Consider the following 23,941-nt stretch of genomic DNA (forward strand, 5'->3'; position numbering starts at 1 on the left):
TCTGTAGCCCTTTCACTTCACAGGTAGTTTAGGCAGGATCAGTCCTCACCCCTGGCAAATTTGCAATCCTAGAGAATCAACAACCATCAACCTGCTAGATAACACTCTGTAAAGCCTCCGCTTCTCTCCTTTCCAAAGCTTTGGTTCTCTAAATGGACCTAGACCTTTGAAGCACAAAGACCTATTTAGGGGTGTCTTCAATGATAGTGAATTCCTGCCATGCAACTCTTCCCTCTGGCTCTGATACACAATATAATTGTTTATTCTTTTTTTGAGTCTTATAAAGAGCCCAGGCCTTAGAAATCAAGGCCTGACCACCTCCCTGGGTGGTAAAGATGGATGACATCTTTTCTTTTGTTCTTATGAATATAGAGTAGCTAGAAACAAAACAAAATTATTTCTTCTTTATGACTATACAGTATCCAGAAACAAAATCTATTATTAGCATATTATAGCTTATTCCATCAAAGTGGCAGAATACATTTTAAATAAGTTTAACTTTAAAATACATGAAGCTCTTCTAGTGGGAATAGAAACTGGTATAACATTTCTAGAAATTAAGCTAATAATATGACTGTACCCTATGAACCAGCAATCCCATGTCTGGGTATATATCACAGGAAAATTTTGCCACCTGCGCATCTATATGGATATTCATCACTGTAGGGATTCAGAGGCAACCTAGGTGATCATCACTAGGGTTATGGATGAGGAAAATATAGGGACATGGACTACAGAAATTTATGCTATAGAGAATGCAGCATTAGAAGCAACCAGGTAGATCTATATTTAGCCACATGGATAGGTCTGAAAATACTGTGATAAATGGAAAGAGAAGTACATAAATTAAAAATACAAACATAAAACAAATTTTATGGATGTAGAAACAAAATCAATATATAATTTAAAGTGGCTACCTACTGGGTGGCAGTGGGAAATGTGCCCATCTAGGATGAAGGGAGAAAATAAGTAATAAAATAGGAAAGGGACCCTGCAAAGACTGAGGGTGACAATCTTCCATGAACTAGGCAGTGTGTAATACGTATTCCTTTTGTACCCCAGGGAACAGACTAACTTCAGACCTCAAAAATAGTAGCCCAAATTCTCAGAGGAGACGGAATTACATTTACTAATTTGATCCACATAGGAAATTCTGTGGCTATGTTCCTTAGATAAGCGCTATATTACTTCTCTGGGTTTAATCACACTTAAGTTTATTGGCAAGCCTTGAATACTGGGAAAGTATACTAGAATGGTTTGTTTAGAGATATGTATTAGCAGGTTGTTTTAAAAATGAACCTTATTGACATAAAATTTACATGCAATAAATTTCACCCAAAAAGTTTCAATGAATTTGAACGAATGTGTCCAATCTTGTAATAACCTCCTCAGCTGGGATATAGAACATCTCTTTCACCCCCAGACAATTCCCTTGAGGCTTTGAGATTCCCAGGCAATTTCCCACACCAATTCGCAGAACGGACAATTATCACTATAGATTAATTTTGCCTGTCTTAGAATGTCATGTAAATGAAATTATGCAGTATGCTTTTTGTGTCTGCCTTCCTATGCTTAGTAATGTTTTTGAGATTCATACATGTTATATGTATCAGTAGTTCATACATTTTTACTGTTCAGTGTATGCCGTTGTATGGAAATACCATAATTTGTTAATCCATTCAACCTATTAATTTACTTTTAGGTTGTTTATAGCTTTGACTACTATAAATAAACTTTAAAAATATTTGTATGTAAGTCTTCATGCTTAACATGCTTATAAATTTATTTTTGTGTTTGCTGTTAGGTAGTGGAAATTATTATTATTATTTGCACATGGATATTCATTTTTTCCAGCACCATTTGTTGAAAAGATTATCACATCTTTGTGATTGCATTACATTGGCATCTTTGTTTAAAGTAATTGTGTTTTAACAATATACACATGTACATGTGGGTTTATTTCTGGATTCTCCCTTTTGTTTCACTGATCTGTATGTAGCATACTATCCTTACTAGTGTGGAAAGTCTTTGTGTTATGTATGCAGGTCCTCCAAAATTGTTCTTTACTTTTAAAATTGTTTTTGCTATTCTGGCTCCTTTGCATTTCTATATAAATGTTGGGATCACCTTGTGAATTTCTTTAAAAATTTTGTTGGAACTTTGATATTGGGTTGAATCTATAGATTTATAGAGAACTGAAATCTTAAAAATCTTAAATCTCCCAACCTCAAACATGGTATATTTCTATTTTCTTTCTTTTATCTCAACATTATTTTATAGTTTTCAGTGCACAGATTTTTGCACATATTACTATTACCTAGGTAGTTTATATTTTCTTGATATTTTCATAAGGTATTGGTTTTGTTAAATTTCTTTGTCCAATTACATCATTTCTTTCACTTTTAACATATAGAAATACAATTGTTCTTTGTACCTTGGCTTTGCATCTTATACTCTTGCTAAATTCACTTATTAGTTCTAGTAGCTTTCTGTATATTTTGTATAATTTTCTATTCATGTAATAATGCATATAACTAAGGACTGTTTACTTCTTTGCAATGGTTTTCTTGCCAATTGGACTAGCTAAGACACTTATTATGATGTTGCATAAAAGGCGATGTAGTTTCTTCATGATCTTAGGGGCAGCATGCTTATTTATTCACCATTAATAATTACATAGCAGTAGTTTTTTGGTAAATGTCCTTTATCAGGTTGTGTTTCTTTTTATTACTAGTTTTCTGAGAGGTTTTATTAGGAATTAATTTAAGCTTTTGTCAAATTCTCTTTATGCGTCTATTGAGATGGTCATATGATTATTCTCTTTTATCATGTTAATATAGTCAATTATATTGATTGATTTAAAAATGTTATAACAATTTTTCATTCCTGCGAAGTTGTGATGTATTATTTAGCTATGATGTAATATTCTTTTTCTATATTTATGTATTCAGTTTTTTAGTATTTTGTTGATGACTTTTGCATCTATGTTCTTGAGGGTTATTGGTCTGTAGTTTTCACTTCTTGTAATATTTTTACAAGAAGTGTCTGGTTTTGGTGTCAGGGTTATAGTGGCCTCATGAAATGACTTGGAAAGTGTTTTCCTATTTTTTTTAAGAGAGTTTGTGTAAGATTGATGCTCTATCTTTCTTAAATATTTGATGGAATTCTCCAAGTAGATGAAGCTAGAAAATGGGACAACCATGTTCTTTGTGGGAAAGTTTTTAATTAGAATTTTAAATTTTAAAATAGAGTTCAGTCTATTCAGATTATTTTTTCTTTCTGTATTGCTTGTGCAATTTGTGCCATTCAAAGAATTTGTTCACTTTATCTAAGTGTGGACAAAACACTTAGGATACTGAAAAAAATCTGCTTATTTCTCTGTGAGGAACAACTAAGAGGAGGCCTGCAGTAATTAAGTGGGAGGTTGTTAAGGGAAGCTAAGAAACATAGGCTAGTGTGTGGCCTTTCTGGGTTTCTGTTGAATGACTCAGGTGTTCTTGAGGTCTCTCTACTCTGGTCATAAGTCGAACATGCCCTGTAGGTATTCAATTTACAGCAACCTGATAATTCTTCTTTTCCTTGTAGTTGTTTAATCAGCTATGTGACATCTTAGAATTCAGCTAAGACTGGAGACCCTGATTTCTGGTACTCTTTTTCTGTTTAATTCTGTTGCCCTCTCTCTGGCAGTCTGCCTCTCATATTTCAGCTGTTCAGCCTCCCAAACTCTGACTTCTGTCTCACCGGCTCTGTAAACTAGTCTTCTCTGCTTGGCTTATACCTTTCTTCCTTGTGATCTGGACAGTTCCTCTGGGCAGCAATTGGGAGTAAACAGAAGGGATCACAGTCCTATACTACATGTTGTCTAAACTCTGAAAACAGTTTTTTCACAGGTTTTGTTCAGTTTTTTGTCTGTGTACGGTGAGATGCCTCATCCAGCATCAGTTACTTTGTCAGGACCAAGAAAGCATGGTTTTTCTTTCCCAGAAGTCTATAGCAATCTTCTCGTAGGCCAGAATTACTTAGATTTTTATATTCATTCCTGAACCAGTCACTAGCAAGAGGTATGAGATTACTATTTTCGATGGAATCTAGCAATAATCAGAGTCCACCCATGGAATTGAGGATGGCAAACATTCTTAAGGCCCCATTTTAAAAGGATGCATTTCAAAGGGATATGAGGGAACTTTTTTAGGTGAGTTAAATGTGTTGTTCCTTGGTGGTAGTACTGGATGTACAACTTTATATCTTTAAAACTCATCAAATTACAAACTTAAAATTGGTAAATTTTATTGTCATTAAATTATTTCTTAATAAAGCCATTTAAAAAATGATTATTGTTTTCTTTTGTTGCAATATAGAGAAAACTGTATTTTATTTTATTCTTTAATTTTTTAATTTCAAAATATTAATTAGGGAGATACAAGTGTTTTCATTACATGGATATCTTGTATAATGCTTAAGTCAGGGCTTTTGGTGTGTCCATCACAGAAAAGGTACAAATACTATTTTAAAAGGTACAAATATCAATAGACAAAAAAGCCTGAGTCTCCATCTCTTATCCTCATGGTGAACGTTATACAAGGCAATGTCTTCACTGTAGAATTACTAGTAGCCAAAAATACTCTGGAGAGAGTAGCTTCCCAGGCCAGAAATCTTGAGAGTTTTTTTCTTGCATTCTATCTCTTTTTTCTAGTTACTGTAATCTCTTGGGTAGCCAAGTTATTTTTCTCTTATACCCCACTTGAAGAGAAAGTGTTTTTCTCTCTCTTTAATGGAATGGCCTCTTTTTCTGTATAGGAATTCACCCTCTTTAGTTTCCCTTAATAGCCTGCAGACTTCAACAACACAGTGCAGTGTCTTAAACTAAGAGAAATTGTCTTTTCCTTAGTATCAGAAGTGTCTTATCCTTATTTTATTTGGGATCATTGGTGAAAGAAGCCCATTATAACTTTGAAGTGGCTGCCCTATAGCAGACACTAATAATTGTCTACAGACTGTCTGCCCCTCTTTCTCCTACTTAGAACTACAGATCTGTTCCAGTATCCACCACACTTTCATACAGCCTGTGTGACTTAGGAGAAATGGACCTCTTTCCATGTAATATGAGCTCAATACATCTTTGAGTGAATTGCATTTATTAAACTTTAATTTTTCACTTGATCTCCTATTTCCCCTAGTAGACTTAGGGTTGTTTTAGTCATTAGGTACTATTGACATAATGTGTAAGGCCTAGAGGCAAAGCCTCTGAAGATGTGAGAGAAAAACAACAACAAAAAACCAAAAAACCAAAATGGGGCTTTGTGTTCATCAGTGTTGGTTCGTTTGTGCTGCAATAACAATTATTTCCTCGGTGTTAGTGGGTAACCACAAAAAGCTTTATTTCTAGCTCATGTTATATACTCCTTGCAGGTTAATGATGAGAGGTTGGAGAGTTTAGGCTCCATAAAGTCACTCAAGAACCCAGGCTGATAGAACCTCTGCCATCTTAGTTGCATCCTCTAGAAAACAGGCTTCCTGATTGCCAAGGTAGAAGAAGAGCCTGAGGAATTGATCACAGATGGGCTTTTCTCTGCCTCACGACTCACCTTTCGTTGGGGAGGACTAATCACATGGCTCTGCTCAAGTATAGAAACTGAGATAGAAACTGAGATATGCAGCTCTCTATTTGTCCAGAGGAGAGGAGGGCCAGCTATTGGTGAACATTATTATTATGTCTACCAAAAATTTGAACATATGAAAATAAGGTTGAAAATTCAAACTAATTAAAAATTCAAAATAAAAAAATCCAAATTAATATATACCTAATTAAATGTTACTTCATCATTAAATTAGATATTCATAAATATTTTGTTGCATTCAAAAAGTTTGTTTCTTAATTTCAAAGTCCTCAGTATGCATAATTGCTATAAAATTGTACCACTTCATGAGTTATATGTGCTACTGGTATCCAATTGTCAAACACAAAATTGTGAAACTTCTGTAACTTTTACTGTTACCTTTAAAAATGTTTGATATCATGTGTGGTATGACTGCCAAAATTAAAACACCCCAGGAAAGTCTTTTAATGCCCTTAGTAGATAGTGAATTCCACAAGGTGTAGTCTTTCTTGTCATTTTATCTCCAGGGTCCAGCAGAATCTCTGACATAGTGGAGAAGCTTGTCAATGCTTGTTGAACTACTGAACAAAACAAAAAAATAATTTAGTCTTCGATTCTGAGGAAAGTGTTATCCTAGTGAAGAAACTGACAAGTAAAAAAGTTCAATACATTTCTGTAAATGTTAACAGTCAAAGTCTCAATAGGAAAGAGCTGTACACACACACAATGAATAATTCAAGGATAATTTAATGAAGATGTGGACAGGCCTGAAGAGGGAAGGAGGAAGCAGTTGCTGGAAAGATGGCCACCTACAGCAAAGGTGACTTGAGGTGAAAAGACTCAGCCAGCCTGCAGAACATGAGGTGGAAAAGTCTATGCTGGGCAGAGGGAATAAGATTTCACAAGGCAAGGAAGAGTGGAAGTGTGTTGAAGTGATGGTGAGGATGTCAGAAGTAGGTAGGGCAGGAAGGTTCTGGAATGGAGTGGAGTTGATGAAGATAGACAAGCAGATAGGAGCTGTAATGTGAAGCATCTTTGGAAATGGATTGTTCCCCTGTAGGTGTGGTCCATTGGCTGATTTAGAAAACCAAACCCTCCAAAGCATTCCTGGATAATGCAGACATCTTCCAACTGAAAACAGAAATATGAGCACAGGGGCTGATGCCAGACACATTGTACAAGTTAGCTTTTCACTTTGCCTTCAAAATGTGGCTCAAAATTATGTTTTTCCCCCCAGTCTTATTTTAAAAATTCCTTCCCCATAAATTGAGAGACTGAGCCAAGAATACGTCTGAATGTAACCCTTGCTTTGTGGTGGCAGGAAAATATCTGAGTTGAGGGTAGGTGATAAGGGTTCTGTCTGGAGAAGAAAGCAGAGGGAGAGAGGGAAGGAGTCTGAGAGACGGTCCTTGAGTCTCTGGACCCAGCATCCTGGAAGTAGAGCTGCAATTTCTTTCATGTTCCCACCATTTTCCAAGAGTTGCCTTGGCACAGGGGTCCCCTGGCTTAGTTTGAGGCTCTGAGCCACTGTGCTTTGTCAGATGGGCTTTCCAGGAGTTGCTGCTGTTTGGCCGTGGCTCCCATTCCAGCCAGGGGCAGACACCTGTCAGTTCCATCAGCAGGTGTAAGAGCAGCTGTAAGAAGTTTGAGTTTGCTCCACAGGCTCCATCCAAAGCCCAGGAAGCTGAAAACAGGCATCCTAGACGTGAGAGGTAAGGGGAGGAATGGGTAGATGAACTCACTTGAAGTCACTTCTTTTAGTGTCTGCAGACTTCAATTTTCAACTCTGGTCTTGCTTTCCTGGGCTGTCCACATCATGCCCACTTCTCTCTCTCTCTCTCTCTCTCTCTCTCTCTCTCTCTCTCTCTCTCTCTCTCTCAGAGCCTTTCTAGCTCTCCCATCTTCCTGCTTATCTGCTACGTGGCTGTTTTCTAGCTCATTCACTCTTCAGCTTCTATCATGGTTACCACCTGGGAAGTCTTCTTTGGTTTAACTAAATTACCATTGGCCAGACCTGGAATTAGCATCATGTAGAGGGGTAAAAATCAAGTGTTACATCTCTTTTAGAATTTGTCTAGTAGATTTTCCAGTCTTCACCTGAAGACTCCCCTCTCCCCAAAAAAGGGAAAAAGAAAAACACATACACAAAAAACAGGAAAAATAGCCGCCAGCTGGGCAGTCAACCATTTCTCTTCAGTGGCAGTGGTCCCCACAGCAATTCATGCTGTCATCCAGGAGCCGGTCTTTTTTGCTTCCCACCCTCACCCCAAGTTTCAATTCAGTTGTGAGGAGAGGAGATCTAATTGGGCAAGTACAACATCCAACCTGGCTTCAAAGCCCTGTATCCCAGATATGACTGAGTATGTCACTTTAGAGTCACAGGCACAGTTTCCAGGATTCCTGCAAGGCACATGTTCGGCTACAAGAGTATCGCTTTCATAGAAGTCTGAAGATACGGATTCCGACCAGGTATTTATAGCTCATACACCCGAAATTCCCTTCAGATGCTACTGTATACGAATCAGGGGTTGTTTTTACCTAATGCACTGTTGCTTGGTAACAGAGCTGCTCTTCCACCTTTATCAGGTTTCCAGGGGAACAGTGCTAAAATGTTAACCTAAGGTCAAATCTATGGAAAAAGAGAAGGGGTATTGTTAATCCTTTATCCATAAACAATGTCATTGAGAGGATATGTGAGAAAAGACTTGAAGGGGAAGTGAGGGAGTTAGCCATGTGGCTATCTGAGAAAAGCTCCCCGGGCAGAGAGAGCAATCAGTGTAAATACCCAGGGTGGAGGCATGTCTGGGATGAGTGAGGAACATGAGGGATGTCAGTGCATCTGGAGTAGAGTGAACGAGGAGAACAGGAGGAGCTGGTGAGAGGTAAGCAGTGAGGGTACATGCTATGTAGTGCTTCTCAGGGACATTGAAAAGACTATGGATATTTCTCTGAGTCCGATAGAGAGGTATTGGAGAGTTTTGAAGAGAAAACTAGTGAAATCTGTCTTATATGTAAAAATCATCATTCTGGCTATTGTCTTGAAAATAGACTGTAGGAAAGGGGAGAAGCACAGTGAGTTGCTAGCAGGCTGTTGCAGTAATTCCATGTAGACAGTGACTCGGACTCGCATAGTGGCAGTTGAAGAGAGGGTACTAGTCACGCTCTTCATATGTTATAGACAAAGCATGCCGTTTAGCTTTGTGCTCTCTACGAAATATAACTTTTAAAGCTTATTCAAATATCTGTCAAAATGAATGTACTACATAAAGAGCTATAGCAGGGTGGCCTGAGAAATTGGAAATATGGCCAACAAATGGTCAGTGTTTGAGAGTGAAGAAAGAGTAATCAATTCATATTGCCTAAACTAAAATATGAAAACCATAGAAGGCTTCACTGCAGTATGAAAAGCCAATGCTGGTGTCTGTAAGTGTGCAGAAAATTTATTAAGTTTCTGTGATGAAAATTATGCCAAAACCCAGGAATTTACTTTCCCTCTCATGGGAGAGAGGGAAAGTATTTTGTTCAAATGCTACAGTCCCTTCCTGGCCACCCTCATTGAAACAGCCAACTGGCTAGACACTGTAGTATGCACCTGTAGTCCCAGATACTTGGGAGGCTGAAGCAGGAGGATCACTTGATCCCAGGAATTCAATTCCAGCCTGCAGCCTGGACAACATAGTAAGACTCATCTCTAAAATAATAATAATAATAATAATATAACCCCTGCAAACTGCCTACTCCTGACTCCCAGTATTCTCAACCCCACTTCCCTACTTTTTCTCCATAGCTCTCATCACTATCTGATATATTATGTATTTTACTTGTTTATCTGTTGTCTGTAAATAAACATGTAAGTTCTTGTTGGAAGTACTTTTGTCTGTTTTGTTCACTCTCATGTCCCTAGTGCTTGACAAATACTAGGAACACACACATTTTTTAAAAAAGACTAAATGGTATATTTTGTAGAAACCAGTCTGTTTTCAATTAATCTATTTTTTCCCCCTCTCATGCTGTATGGTTATTTTTGTTGTTTTCTTTTGATGCAAGCCTGGTATTTTTTCCCACACATTTATGCAATTATGAAAAATTTCAATCATAAAAGTAGAGAAAATAATATAATTAAGTCCTATGTGGCCATCATCCATCTTCAATGATTGTCAACTCATGGCCAATCTTGTTTTATTTATTTCACCATCCTTATAACCACCCCCTCCACAAATTATTTTGAAGCAAATCTAAGACATCATATAATTTCAGTATGTATCTCTAAAAGACAAGGACTCTTTTTAAATGCAAAGTTGGAATACCATTAACAAACTGCAGAAAATGAGCTGTAACTCTGTAATGTCAGCACAGAACAAAAGAATAGTTCCATAATGTTAGCAACTATCCAGCCACTGTTTAGAGTTTTCTAATTGACTCCCATTTTTAAAAAACAATTTGCTTAAATCATAATACAAATAAGGTCTCTATACGGCAATTCAGTGGATTTATCATTTATCTATTGCTACAGTAATGCTTCATAACAAAAACCATAATACTTTCTGAAGTTAAGAAATATTATTCATTTATTGCTAATGTATCTGGGGTCAGTGTGGCAGTTCTGTTGATCTGGTCTGGGATCATTCACTTGTCTGGGTTTGGCTGGCTGCTGGATACGTAGGTTGGCCTTACCTGGGATGACTGGGATGACCTGACCTTGAATCACGTCTCTCATCATCCAGCAGGTTAGCCCAGGCACATCCTCATAGTGATGGCAAAGGAGTAAAAGAGTGATGTGTAGCTTTGAAATGATTCAAACACTTACCTAGTTTGATACTTGAGTGACATCTGTTTTGCTGTAATAAGAACATGGGGTATGATCCCCCTCCAAGTAAGAATGTTACACCACACCTATGAGACCACATGTGTGAGTTACTGGCCTCAGCTACTGGACTCCAAAACACATATAAACCCAAGATTTTGACAGGAGAGCTCAGGGATACTATCTGTCAGCCTTCAGGCTATTTTCTGAAGCCTTGCCCACCAACACTGGAACCACTTGCTAGTATCCGGGGACTTTGTGTGTCTTTGTTGATCTCTGCACTATAGGTTAAACCATCTCTCCTGAGAATCTCTTGTAGAAAGGTACACTTCAAACTTTGATTAGACTTTATATCTATAGAGGCCTGCTTTCATCCTAATTGAGCAACGAGGCTTTAATCATTGGACTCTACATAAAATAGGAACTCACTCACTATGGGGTAAATGTACCTCATATCTCATTCTTGTGGGATTTGGTCTCATTATTCTCCCCCTCATTAAACATTGTGAAAAAGAAAAAAATTACCTATGTAAACAGTAATAAATTGTGGACTTGAGAAGTCATACTTTGATCGTCTCTGTGTTTTAGCCATACAAAACGAAGAGTAAGCAGTAGCACACAAGTCTCTTGAGGTTTGGGCTTAGAAGTGGCTCACCATCACTTCTAGCTCATTCTTTTGAGCTAGGACTTTTGGCCAAAGCAGGTCACATTGCCAAATCAAAGTGAGATTGGAAAGCGCTAAAAGGTTACATGGTATAGGGTGAGATGAAGGACTGGTGACTTCAGTAATCAATCACAGTGGATACATCATTTATGTTTTTAATCTATTGTTTTCTCCTCTGTCTCTTTCTTCCTGTCTTTATTTTCCTTGTTGCAATTTATTTATTGAAAAAAATGCAATTGCTTTTTTTTTGCCGTAAACAGTGTGATTTTTCTAAATTTTATTTTTATCATGTTGTTTAACATGTAGCTATACCTCTATATTCCCTATAGATTGTAGTTAAAAGCCAATCAGATTCAGGTCTGATTTTTTTTTTCTTTTGGCCAAAAACATTATGGAGTGTCATTACTTCTAATAGAAGGTACATATCATGTGGTTGTCTCTCTTTTTGTGATATTAGAGCCCATCAAGGATCTTTGCCTCATTCCATTATTTTATTAGGAGTAGAGGAATGGTGATCCTCTAGTACTAGCAATGATAGTACTAGTACTATCATTGCTCTTCATTTTTAGCTGGAATACCTCTATAAAGAAAAACTTTTTCTCTCATTGTCAATTATAAACTTTTCCTGGGACTCAGTTGGAATAGGAAAGACAGGGCAAACGATTAACCCTCTTCCTTTAGTCATCAGTTTTCCAAATGATGAGTTGGTTCACTACATCCTCTAAAGGTGATAAAAAATGGTTGTTTTTGAGCATCATTGTAAATGATGAATTTAAACATATTTGATTCATTTTAATCCTTATACTTACTATTTTCATTGTTGCCTAAATTTTCCTGTCTTTGGCCAGTGGAACCTTGTTCAAGTTGACTTTTGAATTCTTTTGACCTCATTGGTCTTGGATAGCTTTTTTGCTTTCTGGTATGACAAAATATACCAGGCTTATCTTGTCTTTTTCCTGTGTTGGGCTGAGACATATTATTTCTTCAAGAAGCCTGGGTTCTATTTAGTAGGAAATGTGTGTTCTGAGAGAGACTCTGGGTACTAAGTATGTTCATTATAAATGATTTTGTGGCAAAATCAGAAAAAATTAGGATTTTATTTAACTTAATTGATTTTACATCAGTGTTTCCCTTCTCCCATACCCCCCATCCCAGTTTTGAATGGAACCAGCATAAAAACTCATTTGCTTTATTCTATAACCCACACACAACAATCTCAGAGTAACTGTGCCAACGTTACCACCAACTGTATGATTATTGAAAAAAGTTTATCTTTTTTGGTAGCCTTTTTGTCTTTTAGTTATATCCCAATTCAGGACAGACAGACAAATCTGTGCTTTACAGTCATTCGAAATAGTTCCTTTCTGTGCAGTTATCAACTCAATATACAGTTAAGTTTGCTAATTTCTCTTTACTTTTGGTTTAGTATTGCTTTTTAAATTTAATTTTTTTTAAAATAAAAGAAATCGGTATTTTTCAGAGAAATGTAAGCTCAACGTTTCTATTCTATCCTTTGTACTCTATGCTTCCTTTCTCCTCCTGTAGATTGAATGTGTGTATTTTTTGCGGGGGAGGGGGGTTGGTTTATACTTCCTTTGCTTTTTTATCTTCCTTTTAACATAATATTTTAGATATTAGGAAATGGACATATATGTTTGTGTGCTGTCTTTCTTAGATAAATGGTGACATAGTCTACATACTTTTCAATGCCTTATTTTCTCATTCCTCCATAAAAATATATCCAATTTATGATACTAAATTAAAAAACAAGGTGCATAATAATAAGTTAAGTACAATTGTTTTGTGAACATAAAAACAGGGAGAGAAATATTGGTATATGCTACGATGTGCATGATTTTTAGTAGAAGCCAGCACCAGAACATTAATTGTGAGTACTTTTAGGGAGTGGGCTGGGAGGGTGAGGCAGGGGGTCAGGCTCTCATTATTTACTTTGAACTCTTCTGTACTGTTTTGAGTGTAAATAGAGTCAGGATCTGCTGGATCCAGGGGCTCACAGGACGTTAATAGAATTCAGTGTCACCCTCTCCATCCGTCCCTTCCCTCTTTTTTCTCAGGTGTCCCTGCATTCTCAGCAGCTCCAACATACTCCTTATTCCCTCAGCAACTTTAGCAGATGTAAAACATGCCACTTGACAAGTCCCAGATTTGCCTGATTTGCCTAGATAATGTCGCATTCATTCCTGAACTCTTCACCGACGAGGGATGCTCTCAGGTGTCACACATCCACTCTTCGAGCCAAGGGTGTGGACAAAGGTGAAGAAGTTGTCCAGTGAAATTCAGCACACTGTTATCAGAAGGGAAAGAGATGCTAGTCAGGTTAAAATAGTAGATGTCCACTCTGCCAGAAGAGGGCATTATTTGGTCCAAAGTCTATCTCTTTGGCTATTATGATAGGGATGCCCATTAAATATGTCATTGAACATATGAATCATGTAGCCAGCACATTTAAAAAACTTCCATTTTCACCAAGCAACTTTACGATTATGATTTGGTTTTCTATATGAATCTGCCTTCTGAGTTTTTAGTTGTTTGCCTTACAAATGAATAAATTCATTCTATTAATAGTTCTTTCAGGTATATTTTGAATATGATTAGTGAGAGCCAGCCTTCTCCAGTCAAATCTGCTGTAGGAATTTTACTCTGGAAAAGGTAAGGATTAGATTCCAGACCATGATAAGTTCTTCAAAGTGACATCATCCATGGATGGCTCTTTTCACTAATGGCAAGCTCTGCCTTTCAATTTAGTTCCTTCAACCTTCAACAGTGTTACAGTGGTGTACTCTCTAATATATTATAAATGGATAAACTTTTTTTTTTTTTGATTAACAAGTCAGATTCTGTTGTAAACTTGTAACTTTTTTTAGGGCAATTCTCTAGAGTCTTAACATTTTCTAAGTGAACTGAAATATGTAATTTAGAGGTTATCAAAACTGAGGACCTTCTCTATCCATCAATATATTATTATGAGGACTTTCTGAGTGGCTAGGCAGCTCCTCTCCTTAATATAAAACCAACCAAACAAAATGAAAACCTGTATAGTTTTCTTCTGTTTATAGGGACACTATGATAAATTTTATATTATGTCCATTTTTTCACAATAAAAATATTTGTGAAACTTTGCAAAATCACCCAAGAACTCTAGGTTGTAGATACAGTAGTCAGTTCTCTGGTCCTCTTAGTGCTTGACACAGGTGATCTCTTTCTTGAAACACTTCCCTAATGTGACCTCTAGGATATTATTTGCTCATAGTTTTTCTTTTACTTGAAAGACTGTTGGCTTTCAGTTGCCTTTGAGGGATTGTCCTCATCTTCCTGATCTCTAAATGTTGAGATTCCTTAAACTCTGTCCTTGTACCTCTTTTCTTCTCTATGCTTATTCTCTAGGTGACTTATATCAGTCCCTTAGCTTTAAATACCAACTATATGTTTTTGCAATTCATATTTCCAGTGCCAACTTCTTCTCTGAACTCTAGACTTTTATGAACAACTGTGGACTTGACATCTCCACTTGGATATCTAATAGCATCCTAATTTTAACATGTTTTAAGCTAAATTTTTAATTTCTATTTTATTATGACCCTCCCATTCCTCTCCCAAAGGCAAGCAAATAATGGAAGCTGCTCTTAGTGCAGTAGGGGTAATGAATACACTTTTATTGATTAACTGTGGGACTTTAAACAAGTTAATGAAAATTTCTGTGCCTCAGTCTCCTTATTTGTGAAGATTAAATAAATTAATATATATGAAGATTAAATGAAATAATACATATAAAGCATTTGAAAAGGTACCTGATATCTACTAAAAATAATTTAAAGGTTAACTATTATTATTTTTTGTTGTTACCAAGATGATAACAACAATGACAACAACAAAACAATAATAACAATTTTCATTGGCTCTACTTTCAAATTTAATCTTAATCCTGCCACTTTCCACCAGTTTCATGGCTACAACCCAAGTCCAAGCCATCATTATCATCTCTTACCTGGAAAATGGCAAGAACCTCTTCTCTGGTCTCTCATTTCTATTCTTGCCTTGTGTAGTAGTTAATTTTATGTCAACATTAACGGACTTTTGAGGTGCCAGATATTTGGTCAAACATTACTCTGGGTGTCTCTGTCAGGATGTTTTTGGATGAGATTAACGTTTGAATCAGTAGACTGGTTAAAGCAGATTACCCTCCCTAATGTGTGTGGGCCCCATCTGATCAGTTGAAGGCCTGAATAGAAGAAAAAGGTGAACCCTCCCATGAACAGCAGGGAACTTTGCCTGCCTAAATGCTGTGAGCTGGGATGTTGGTTTTCTCCTGCCTTTGGACCTGAACAGAAACATCAGCTCTTCTTGGGTGTCCAGTCTTCTGGCTTTCAGACTGGGACTATACCCTCAGCTCTACTGGGTCTCCAGCTTGCTGACTGCATATGTTGAGACTTTTCAGCCTCTATAATTGCCTGAGCCAATTTCTTATAATAAATCTTTCTACATGCGCGCATGCATATGCATACACACACACACACACACACACACACACACACACACACACCCCATATTGGTTCTGTTTCTCAGGAGAACCTTGATTAATATACCCCGTGAGTCTATTCTCTCAAAACAGCTAAGGGAATGCTTTAAGAAAGTAAATCTGATCACATCAGTCTCCTGCTCAAGATACTCCAGTGGCTTTTCCTCATTCTTGGAATAAAATTCTAAGTTATTTCCTTGAAGAAGAGAGAAACAGAGCAAGAGTGAGAGCGAGAGTGAGAGAGAGAGAGAGAAGAGACAGAGAAACAGGCAGAGAGAGAAACAGAGCATCCTAAAGATTATCAATTTCTATATTAACAGAAAATCCCATCTATGCCCCTCCCTTCCCCACGGTCGGCTGAAAATAGGAACTAGAACATGCAGTTATATATGTGATTTGATGGAGGTTTCTTAGCCTTTTTCTGTTAAGTAGGTGATTTATTCTGAGTTCCAAATAACTGAATTGAAATATTTAAATGTTAAATACCATTGTTTATTTTTAAAGGTAGAGAAAAGTATATTTTCGGAAATGACCCATAATATCTATGACATATAAAATAAAGTATGACATGCTCATAGAGTAAGCATAGTCACAGTATAGAAAGGTTCTAAATGACTCCCGGTCCCTTGTCCACAAGTACCTGCTATTATTATTAATAGTTTCTTGTGATTCCTTTCAGAAAACAAATTATGCATACACCACCAGCATATAAAAAGTTTCTATTTTTCATTCATATAAAAGGAGGATTATACTTTACACATTATTTTGCACTTGCTTTTGCAACTTGATAATATGGCTTGGGCATATTTCCATTATCAGCTAACATACCTCTCCCTCCATACATCGTGGGTTGCATGCTATTCCATAGTCTGGATATGTCATATTTTATTTAATAAGAACTATAGTGCTGAAAGGATTTGCTGTTTCCATTTTTAGCTATGATAAATACCCTGGACCTATATCTTGGTGAACTTTTACAAGTGTGGATATAAATAAATTCCTTGCAATGAATTGCTAGGTCAAAGGCTACATGTGCACTTTAGATGTTGGAAGATATCATCAAATTGCCTTAAAAATGTATAACTTTACAAATCTACCAACAATGTCTGCACTAGTCATTGTTAAATTTTAAATTTTTCTGCCAATCTGTGGGTTAAGCTAAAATCTTATTTTGGTTTGCATTTCTTTAACTATCTTGTATGATTTTTTTCTGTGCCTATTGATCATTATTTTTATTTTTCTATAAAATATCTGTTCATATCCTTTATTTTTTATTATGTTACTTGTCTTAATCTTGATTTGTACAGCTTCTGAATATGTTAAATAAATTTTTCCTTTTTATATGTATCACAAATATTTTTCCCAGTCTTGACTATAATTTTTTATGAAAAATTTCTTGTGACTTCTGTATTATGTCTTGCTTTTCCCATTCTAAGATTTTGAATGCATTCAGTGATTCTTTCTTTGAGAACACTCATGATGTCATTTTTTGAGTGTTTAAATCTTAGATTTCTCTGGAAATAACTTAATTGCTACAAACCAAGTAGCGATTTTGCTATAATTTTATTTCTAATTGATTACCTAATTGCCTCAACATCATTTATTGAATAATCTATTCCTTTTGACCACTTACTCAAAATACTCATTTATCAAATGTGTTTGTATCAATTTTTGAATTCTCTCTTCTATTCTATTGACCTATATGCTTCTTCTTTAGTCCCAAACTAATTACTGCAGTTTCTTACCATATCTAATTATCAGGATGCATTTATCCTTTCTCATTTTCTTTTTCAGAATATTCCATGCTTTTGGTATAATTTCTTTTCCCAGTTGAACTTTAATTCTTTAGCAAGACTAAAGAAACCTTTGCTTGTTCTAAGCTGTGTTTCTTCACACATAAACAACAACTACATGTGTTCATTTCAACTGGATACTAGACCTTCTAGGATATAACTGACTTGTATACTCAGAATGACAGGTGGTGGAAATCTGGGAAATTTAGTTTCCATATATATGGCCTCCAACAAGAAATAGCAAAATCATGCAGATGAAGTTCTAGAGGCAGAGATGTTTGCATGTACGTTGTCAAAAATCTTATGGTTCTTGTTTCTACAATGATCACACCAACCAGTATATGTGAATAATAAAAGATCCAGTAAAAACATTTAATATTAATCTATGATTTATTTGCTAGGCATTTTCCTGCCTTCTTTCCCACCTCCCAAAGTTCACTTGGTATAATCAAGTGCCATTTTTAAATTTTTTTATGTTTTTCATTTGACATTTTCCCAACTTCTTTTGGACTCTTCTACTGTGTTGATACTAAACATAGAGCAGTTTTCTTGGGAATCTGATGCCCTTTCAGTTCACTTCTTAAATGTTCTTAAATATTGACAACCACCAGTGAAACTCCTAAAATCCTATCTATCCCTATGGATTTTGTACTAGATTTGATTTTGTTTCTTATTTGCGCTTTCTATTATAGAGAAAGTGACAGCATGCATGTTGATCTAACTGCTCATGCCCCTTGCCACCTCACCCCCCTTTTAAAAATATAAATTGGTATTTCGACAGCTGGCTGCTTCGCCCAGAGAGATTTCAGACTTAGTGAATATTTTTTAGAACTCTTATTAGAATTCTTAATCTCAGTAATCTTCTAAGATATATATCATTAATCTTATTTAACAGATAAGCAAGTAAAGAAGCTGAGGGGATAGATAAAAATATTTATTGTGCACCTATTGTATGCTAAGACTTGCTGGATACTTTACTCTGTGGGGGCAGTGACTATTTGTTTTGGTCACCAATCCATCCTCAGTATCTAGCATGCTGCCTAGGAAATAATAGTTGCTGAATATTATTTGTCAAAAGTTTGTACATGCATGCCACAAGGCTAGATAGCAACGGCTGATGAATAGTGAGGCTGTTCTTCCTGTCTTGGTGTGTGTATATATGGAGCTGCCATATCTGTAAAAGAAAAGCCTTAATAAACTCGGATTACTTTAATCTATTATATCAGACCCATCTATTCTCAGGGACTTTGGGAAACCCTAGAAGAATTATTATTTTCCAACCATTACATTTTTACCTTTGCAGTTTTTGGTTTCTTTATGTTAAGGCTGAGGGGATGGGGAATGGGGCAGTCCATAGAGAAATATTTCTTATTCTAGAAGGGAGTATCTGGAATGTATTTCCACTTGTCTAATGTTGTTACACTAACTTCTTTAACACTGAAAAGCATTATTCTTTCAAAGATAGTGTTTGGGTTAAATTATAGACCCACCCCCACAGATAACGTAGTTCTGTGAGGGGAAAACATGTTTCATGTTCTAAAATTTCAATTTATATTTTTGTGGCAAACCGGGTTGATTTTCATCTGACATTCAGTGATGTTTGTGTTATCCACAACACTGCGTTCCATTAGCAGAATTCATCAAGGGTCGATCACACCTCCTCCACAAAGCCACTCGGTTTTTCAGTTTTTCCATCTACATTGCTACATATGCCTGTGACAGCTCATGATTAATCACTCAGTTTAAATATTTTCAACAACAGGACTGCTGTCTTTCTCAACCCTGGAAAACCTGGGGAAGGTCACCACCACTTACCACATGCACAAAAAGGAGCATCCCAACAGCCTCAGGGTTTCCTACAACTGGGAGATAATTTTTCACAGAAATACATTTTAAAATTTGAGAACAGTTGTATACCTTTTCTTCTAAGTTGCTGAGTGACTTAATGTCTTTTTAATGTGAGAGGTCATTTGGGTTGTCGTGAAGTGTTATACAGCCTTTAAACAACAATCACAAGATCACATTAGTCTCCATTTGCTCCCAGATTTCACATGCTATAGTAAGGGAAGGGAAAACCATACTCATTGCTCAAAACTGTTGGCTGTTTTCTGTTGCTGCCCATGCAAAGGTTTGGTTTTTAAGTCGTTATTGGTTTCTGAAAATCACAAATCATATTATTGGTTTTAAATGATGAGATATGTTATTGCTTTGGCTATGTGAAGAAATAAAACAAGACTGGTGTGAAAATTTAATTTTAAATTGCTCGATTAATTCATTTTAGTGGAATATAGCAAAGACTATTTTTTATTATGCTAGAATAAGTCAATTTACTGTAAATCAGCCTGACAAATGAAATGCCTGAATGTAGCTTATAAATTGCAGTACCGTTTTTGTTGTAGTGAATGTAAATGAATCAAAATGCAAATTCCTAAGACAGTTTTAAAATGTTTCTGGCAGCATTTGTATATAAATTATTGACCTAACTTTCATAGTTGATTATAATCAGCTAAGATTTTATGTTTTTCTTCCAATTCTGATGGAAATCTGAAGTTGCCAACCACTGTGAACGATAGATTTCTTTTCATTTGGTTGATAAGGAAGGTTTGCCATGCTTCATCCTCACTGGCCAGGAGATAGCTTTAATGAGAGGGTGGTGAAACTTTCATGAAAATCTGAGCTGACATATTATGCAGCCAATGCAACAACAATTAATATTATACCAAATGTGAGATCTTTCCACATATTTCTCTGAGAGAGAAAACCAAGATATAGAAAAACACATAAAGAGGATTGTTGTGTATACACATAGGCATATCATATGTGTGTATACCTATATAACTCAATATTTAGAGATATAGAGATATATAGTTACAGATGCAAACATATTCATTGTTAACATAAGGTTTCCAGGGAGTGGGGTGAGTGCAAAGAGAGCCAAGAAAAAAATGGAAAGTAAGTACTGCCCTAAAAAGCAGATTTTACGTTTGTGAAAATGGGCATGTTTCTTCTACCAGTTGATTTATTTTTGGAGGAGTTAGAAATAAGGTAGGGTGGAGGCTCTTCTCCATGTATGGAGCAGTGAGTAAATTATATTTCTCTATATTTACCAAATCTTAAATACTGAATATTAAATAAGGCAACCTGGAAATCTGATCCCTTCATTTGAAAAAGGAATATGATTTTTTTGTAACACGAATAATCAACCACCTTAATTATTGAGGGAGGGGTGTGAATTGGTAGACAGAAGCCCCTAGGTGGGAGTGACTATTCATTATAGGGCTTTGTTTTTCCTTTTGTCAACAAGCAATTATTTAACATCTGTTGTGGGCCAGGCCCTGTATTAGGTGTGTGGCAGGCTACATGGAAGTAACACAGTGCAAACTTCAAGGAATCTGTAGTATAGTTGAGGAAAGCAACAAGCAATTAATGCAATTAATGTATAGCGCGTTTCCCAAAGAGGAAAAGGGAAGAAGGAAAAGTGTCCCAGGCAGAGGCAACAGCATGCACAAAGCCTCAAAAATGAGAAAGAGCATGGCACATGTATGGGCTGTCGAATGGGATACGCTTGAATAACGTCGGGGAGCAAAGCTAGCTGGGAAGAAGAAGGTTCGAGAATATCAGGAGACAAAATTAAGGGGGATTTGGATGAGACTGTATATTGGCTTAGTGGGCATGCCATAAAGACTTTGGGCTGTCTACTACAAGAAATGAGGAGCCCTAGAAAGTATTAGTGCAAAAGGGACAAGGTCAAGTTTATGTTTTTAGAAAAGTAACTCTCACAAGATGGAGGGTATATTTGAGGGAGAAAAAGATGTGAGACAGTGAAACCATTTAGGAAGATTTTGCTGAAGACAAGTAGGAGAAAATAAAGGTAGGCAGAAGAGGAAGGAGATATCGTGGGAGAGAATGTAGAGGAAGAATTGATAAAATGTAGTGACTGACTGTTGTGAGGGGTTGCTCAAGAAAGTCCTGAGTTAAATCCAAAGTTTCTAAGAATAAAATCAATGTGAAAATAATTTCCCCCATTAACTCGTTAAGAAAGAAGAGCTTAGATTTAAAATGTCCTTATTATCAGACCAGTTCTAAATATAAAGCTAATTTTTGTTGAATGTTTATATCGGATTAAACGCGTCACATTTACTATCTCTTTACTAACGTACACTTAATGAATCTATATTGAGTGCCACCTATGTGTTTGATAATGTTTTAGATATTATTATTTTCCATCTTATAAATGGAAACAGTAGCTTGAAGAGGTTAAGAAATGTGCCCATGGCATCGCAGCCAACTGATGGTGAAGTCAGAACTGTTCATGGAATTGAGGTTCGTTTAGCGCTGGATCGTAGGCTTTCCAATAGCCACGCCATGGTGCCTTCTTGACATTGTGTAGGGTGGGTAGACTCCGTGTTTCCCAGAAAAGCTGGAGACATACAGCCTACCTGTTTTTACATTTATTCTAGTGCTTCTTGAGTGTATCTAAATAACATACTTCCATTGGTACAGTTTCATTTTTCCAAGCTATGGATTTCTCTCTATGAAAGATAAGGATAAAACTTTCTTCTCCTGCCCCACTACATGTATGCAACTTCTTTATCTCTCATGCTCCCAATACAGTGGTGATCTAATTTTGGATTAATATATTCACTATTTGTATATTATGACTATATTCCCGAATCACAGCTGTATCATGTAGAAAAGTCTGGTTACTTTTCCTTTACCATGTAATTTTAACATCTGTCTTTTTTTGTTTATTTGCGTAATTTTCTATGTACTTATTATTAATCCAACCTTGGGCTCTTCCCCAACTGTCTAGAATGCCTCTGAATGTATTCATTCACATTCAGGTTTCTGTTTTGTCTTCCGAAAGACGTTTCTCCTATATCCTTCTGACTTGTACCTCAGGAACTGAATTGGTTCCATACCTCTGACCACCTGGGACCTTCTTTCACGAGCGTCATGAAATGCCCTTTACCTCTTCTCTGTGTTGCATAGCCTGTTTCCAATTTTTCTTGTCTTTCCTATGTAATTCTCATTGAAGATAAATTTTCTGAAAATTTTGCATGTTTGGTAATATATTTTTTCCTTCACTTTTAAATGATAGTTTTGCTTGTTAATGAATTCTATGTTGAAATTCATTTGTGTTTGGAGTTTTAAAAGAATTCTACCATTGTTATCTAGCTTGCAGTATTGAGGTTAAGCCACTCAGAATCCTATTTTTCCTCTCTGGCAGCTTGAGGGTTCTTCTCTTTGTCTCCAGTATTCTGAAATTGCACAATGATAGCGTGTGTGTGTGTGTGTGTGTGTGTGTGTGTGTGTGTGTGTATGTCTTTTCTCTATATCATCTCTTTCTTTCTCTTATTCCTTCTTCTCCCCCTCTCCCTTGCCCCGTATCTTTTAGTTTAGAAACCTTCCTTAGAAGTGTGCTAATCTGAGGCTTTCTGTTTAATTTTAAGAAGGGGAATTAAAAAGCTAATTAAAAATATTGAGAACATGAATGCAGCTTGTCAACTGAGAGCTTCCCTGCAGGTTGTCCCACCTAGGCCTTTTGGATGGGGAAACTCTGATGTTTATATCCTCTAGGGCTGGTGAGATTTTGCAAAGAAGAATCTTCAGTCTCCTTCCTGGAGGGTAAAGTTTAGCTGGTAGCATTCCGTGAGCCCAGTGGGATATCCCTATCCCACTCTTTTTAGTAAAATGTCTTTGAGGTTGGCTGTTCTCAGTGACTTTAGTCCAGAAGAGAGGTACCTCTATCTTACCTTACTGAAGTTAAAAACAAAACAAAACAAAACAAAACAGGTCTTTTGCTGGTGCAGAGCATTCCTAGTGTCCTGGATATACAGAGTAGGTTGGAGATCTGAGACTTACTAGATTTTCAGACAATTTCCTTTTTAAAGCCCTTTCCCTTTACAATGATTTTCACAGAAAACCGATACTGCCAATCTCTGAGTTTTTTTGGGACCCAGAGTTTATGGCCAGCTGCTAAGGAATCAATTTTCTTATGTTTGCTACATTATTTATTTCTTTTTCTTCCTCTTTAAATCTCCCCCAAATTTGTTTTGTTTTTGTTTCTTCTCATGTTCTCCATGGTTTTTTTTGGGAGGGGGTTGTGCTCTAAAAAAATCCCTTTACTCTTTTAGTGGATTTGTGATAGATAGTGAAAGTAGATGTGTGTATTCAGACTTCTGTCTTTACCCAAAATTCCAGAAAATGCCAAGAAACTCTTTCTGAGTGTCTTTTGTGATGTTGTTTTGCTTCTGATTTCATTTATTAAGGCTACTTTCTCTCGTGGCATCCTTTATGGAGATGAAGAATTACTAGCTATAATACTCTCATCTAATGGGCTGGAACAGCCATGTTTTATTTTAGTCTCTGCCATCAGCTGGCTCTGTGACTAGAGTCAAATCCCTTAAACCCTGTTCCTTTGTCTATGTCTCTATAAACTAGAAATAATATGATACACTCAAAGGTTTTATGAAGATAAAATCAGATAATGTGACAGTGTTTTGTAAAAGGGCTTTAATGTGCTCCATGACTGCAAATTAATCT

The sequence above is a fragment of the Propithecus coquereli genome, unplaced genomic scaffold, assembly GCF_000956105.1.
Source record: "Propithecus coquereli isolate 6110/MARCELLA unplaced genomic scaffold, Pcoq_1.0 Scaffold30, whole genome shotgun sequence".
Taxonomy (NCBI): domain Eukaryota; kingdom Metazoa; phylum Chordata; class Mammalia; order Primates; family Indriidae; genus Propithecus; species Propithecus coquereli.